Source organism: Arachis stenosperma, chromosome 4 (genome assembly GCF_014773155.1).
Source record: "Arachis stenosperma cultivar V10309 chromosome 4, arast.V10309.gnm1.PFL2, whole genome shotgun sequence".
NCBI lineage: Eukaryota > Viridiplantae > Streptophyta > Magnoliopsida > Fabales > Fabaceae > Arachis > Arachis stenosperma.
Window position 1 is genome coordinate 44924911 of NC_080380.1, and position 5133 is coordinate 44930043.

Genomic DNA, 5133 nt, shown 5'->3' on the forward strand with positions numbered 1-5133 from the left:
CATTCTTATACAAATAAAATTTTTTCTTAGTTTTATATCTGTAATATTTTATACCAATTAGCTTCAAAATTTAATTATTTTTTAAATAAATTAATAAAAAAATAATACAAATAATTGTTTAAATATAATTGTATTTTAATTTTTCATTCTATTTTTTTTTCTAATATATGAAATTTTATTAATAAATTGCAATAAAGCAATATTAGTCCAAGTCTGAACTCTAGCAAGGATAAGGTGGGCATTAACCCAAAGAAAAAGCATGAGAATAACCTAGAAGGAAATAAAAAGGAAAACTAACAATGACTTGTCTTAATGTGAAATTCTTCGTTCATGTTGTATGCATCTTCCCAAATAGCAGCCGGTTCACTCCTTTTGCCATCAAAAAGCCAATTGTTTCTAGATATCCAAATCCTCCATAGCACCATCGCAAGAAGACTTCGTTGTTTCTTATTAAAACTCTCTTGTTTTATCTTTACCTGCATCTCCCTCCACCAATTGCCAAAACTATCCTCTGCATCCACTCTATTTGGACTGTTGAACAAGAACCCCATGTGATTCCACACTTGCCGCAAGTAAATGCAATTAAGCAAACAGTGGGTCAAAGTCTCGTCCTCCATTTCGCATCTTGGGCATATTGCAGGGACAGCTTGAATGCAGGCGTGCAGTCGGTGCCTCACCGGAAAACCATTATGGAGAGCTTTCCAGGTAAAGATCTTAACTTTGGCTGGACAGTCAAGATCCCAAATCGAATTCCATAGATTTTTGTCTCCGAAAATTGGTGGAAGACTTTCGAGTGAAGGGTGAAAAAAATTGAAGCATACCTCATATCTTGACCTTACAGAGTAAGAACCCCCTTTTTCTCTGTACCAAATCAAGTTATCTTCTTCTTTAATGTTTATTTGAAGTATTTCCTGTGTAATTTCTGATGTGAAGTTGTTGGCTATAAGATGCTCATTCCAATTACCTTCCTCAGTGATGAGTTGAGAGACCCAAATTAAGCTTGGATTAGGCTCCTGATTCTGTCTCAGTGTCAATGGTCCTTGTCTTCCAACCCAGCAATCTTTCCAAATCTTCACTGCTGATCTCCTCCCAATCTGCCAGAAAATCCCCTTTTCCAGAACCTTTCGCCCTTCTAATAGACTCCTCCAAGCCCATGACGGATTGTATCCAATGTCAGCTTTTAGAAATGAAGAATGTCTAAAATACCTGCTTCTGAATACTTTAGTAACTAGGAAATTTGGTCTGGTCATCAATCTCCATCCCTGTTTTCCCAGCATGGCAAGATTAAAAGCTTTTAGATCCTTAAACCCCAATCCTCCTTGATTTTTTGGTCTACATAGTGTGTCCCACTTAATCCATTGAAGTCTCTTTTCTCCTTGTTTCTGTCCCCCACCAGAATTGCATAAGCAGTCTCTGAATTTCTTCTATAAAAGTTTCAGGTAGTTTAAAGCACCCCAAAGTGTATATCGGGATAGCCGTACCCACAGATTTAATTAGAACTTCACGCCCGCTAACCGACAGTAACGATCTTTTCCAGTGCTGTAATTTTTTTGTAACTTTATCTTTGACATATGCAAATGTTGCTTTTTTTGATTTCTGGATTGTTGTTGGTAAACCCAGGTATTTGTCTTGAGCGCCAACATTCGGGACTTGAAGGATGGCTGCAAAGGTTTCCCTCACTGATTGCGGTGTATTCCGACTGAAAAATACAGCAGATTTATTCAGGTTTACCTCTTGTCCACTTATACTATTGTAGTCATTCAACACCTGCATTATATTTTGGCATGCCTGAGAATTTGCTTTGCTGAAAATTATAGAGTCATCTGCGAAAAACAAATGTGTAATAGTAGGGCAGCTACTGTTTAATCTGAGCCCGACAATATCATTATTCTGTTCTCTTCTGTGTAGCAAGTGGGAGAGTCCCTCTGCACAAAGAATGAAAAGATAGGGTGAAAGAGGATCCCCTTGTCGGAGACCTCTTGTAGGTTTAAAGAAACCTTTAGGTTGACCATCCATAGTAACAGAATAGGAAACAGTAGTTACACACTCCTTCATCCATCCTATCCACCGATCACAAAATCCCAATTGACTCATAACCTTCCATAGGAAGCACCATTCCACCTTGTCATATGCTTTGCTCATGTCGAGTTTCAAGGCTAGATCCCAATCACCAAATTTTTTATTCTTCAAAAAATGCATGTACTCATGTGCTATGAGGACATTGTCACTAATCAACCGCCCCTTTATGAATGCACTCTGGTTATCACTAATTATCCGATTCATGATAAATTGCATACAATGTATCAAGACCTTCGAAATAATTTTATAGAAGACTGAGCTTAAACTGATAGGTCGTACTTGTGACATGGTAGTAGCTTCAGGTATTTTAGGAATAAGACAAATGAGTGTATGATTGAAAGACATCAGCATTCTTCCGCCTGAGAAAAAACTAGTGACTGCTTTTATAATATCTTCTTTAATAGTATCCCAAAAGAAGTGATAGAATTTCGCCGTAAAACCATCGTCTCCTGGGGCTGAGAAAGAGTTAATTGAAAAGACTGCCCTCTTAATCTCTTGCTCACTAATTGGTCTTGTAAGGGCCCAATTGTTCTGTCTAGACACCTTCCTTCTCATTGTTGAGAGCCATGCACTTGGGTTAGCAGGGGAGCTCGAACTGAACAGTGTTTCAAAGTATTTCTGCACTGTCCTCTCTATTCCTTCCGGATCAGAGTGCACCTCCCCTCTTTCATCTTCAAGTTTCTGTATTCTATTGTGCTTATTTCTCATTTGCGCCCTTGAGTGAAAATACTTCGTATTTTGATCACCATATTTTAGCCATTGCTCTCTTGCTTTCTCTTTCCAATAGCGTTCCTCACTTAGGTAGGCTTCTGTAAGTTCTTCTTCTAAAACCTTAATACAAAAGTTGTCTGCTTGCTGTGCTTTACTTTTTTCTTCTTCTATCTTCTGTTTAAGCTGCTGGATCTGTCTTAGTGAGTTGCTGCCGGACGGTTGTTGCCACTCAACAAGGCGATGTCGAACAATTTTAAGCTTTATGTAAAGACGAAACATAGGTGAGCCTTCTATAGATTCCTTCCATGTGTCTTTTACAATCTGTCCAACCACCTCATTATCACACCACCTCTCCTGAAACCTAAACCTCCTCTTAAACCTCCGTTGCTCGACCTCCGATTCAAACAGCAGTGGTCTATGATCGGAACCTTGATCATTTAAATGGAAGATCGCTGCTCCCGAGTATAATTCCAATAAATTCATAGATACCAAACACCGATCTAATCGCTCTCTTATCAAATTTTCCCCAAACTGCTTATTGCACCAAGTAAATTTGCTTCCTTCATATCCCAAATCAATTAGGCCTGCTGCATTTATAAAATTATTAAAATTTTCAATAGATGCAACTGATTTCATCCTCCCTCCATCCTTCTCATCATGAGCCATTATGGCATTAAAATCACCAATAACCATATAAGGATCTTCCATACCTTCTAATTGATTCAAAATGGTGCCATACTGTTGGTTTCGCAGTCCTTCTTCACTGTGTAAATGCACTGCAAAAACGCCACACTCTCTCTGTAGCCTCCTGTCTGTCCATCTAAAATAAATGAAAAATTCTGCACTTTTCACCACTGCAATATCTACACCTTCCCTCCATGCCAACACCAATCCTCCTGCTAGTCCTTGAGGTTCAACACAACTAACATTTGTAAACCCCAATTTATGGCATTGGCCTGTCACAAACGAAGAACTATTCTTTGTCTCACATAAGAACAGAACTTCGGGGGAACGAGATCTATTGATCTCTTTTATGTTGTGAACTGTCAGGGGTTTCCCCAAACTCCGACAGTTCCACATCATCATCTTCATACCTCTTCGGGTACCAAATTTGGGCTGGCACCCTCCCCCTTTGTCTTTGAGCTTTCATCACTAATGCATTATTTTTTTCCTCCATTGTCTGCTACCTGCTCCGTTATTCTCCTTTTTTCACCACTGAATATTTTATACTTACTTCCACTCCTCCTTGCAAGTTGTTTTAACTTCATCCTTCGGCCATCGTCCTCTAGTGTGTCAGATTCTTGGCCAATATTGAAGCCTGAGCTCATTGCCTCCTCCACTCCTTTTAGTCCTCCCTTTCTCTTTTCTTCATTAGCTTCACTTTCAGTGCTGCCGTCATTAAAATCTTCTTTGTCTCCACATTTTTTATGCACTAACAACAGCCTCTCCCTTTGATCTGCCACTATCTTCTCCCATGCCCCATTACCACTATTATCTTCCTTCGATTTGCTTCCCACTTGCTCATTTTCACCACTGTTTTCCTGCATTGAGAGATTGGCAAAGCTCCTTAACAAGTTAACTGGAGTCTGTTTTTTAGGGCCTTCAATCCGAGACATCTCAATCTTAGGAATATTAGGATTTGCATTCTCCTTGTAACTTTCAACCCTCCAACCTACTTGTTCGGCTTTTAACCGAGTCCCCCACTTCTCCTCTTGCACTTCTCCCTTAATTGAATCTTCAAGGTGTTGATTGCATCCTCTACTTTCATGTCCGAGGTGACCACAATAGTTGCAGAATGTCCCGATTCGCTCATATTTACGGATAACTCAATCACGTTTCTATTAGGTCCAGCAATCCTGAGGCTTCTTCTTAAAGGTTTTGTAGCATCCATGAGAATTTTAACCTTTAAGATTCTACTTTCTCTTCCTCTCATTGAGTAAAAATCCACCTCCACTACTTCTCCCATAGTACCTCCAATCTTCCTCCCTAACTCCTTTGATTTATAGTGCTTTGGAATCCCCACAGTTGTACCCAAATTGGGACTCGAGATAGTTCATCATTGTTATTAATATCCTTCTCCTCCCATCTTTTGATATTGACAATGTAATTTTTCAGCAACCATGGTGCACCACGTTCTACGTGAACCAGATCCACTCCCTTTTCAAAGAAGAATTGGAATAGGTTATCACCTAAATCCATAACCTTAAACCCTTTTGGGTGAGACCAGATCGCTCTCATTGCTCCTTCCACTGTACCAACTCCAAAGGATCGATCTGCCAAGATCCAGCCTAAAAGACTTTTGGCACAGATCTGGAGACTTTCTTCTGTTTCTTCCTTCCCAAA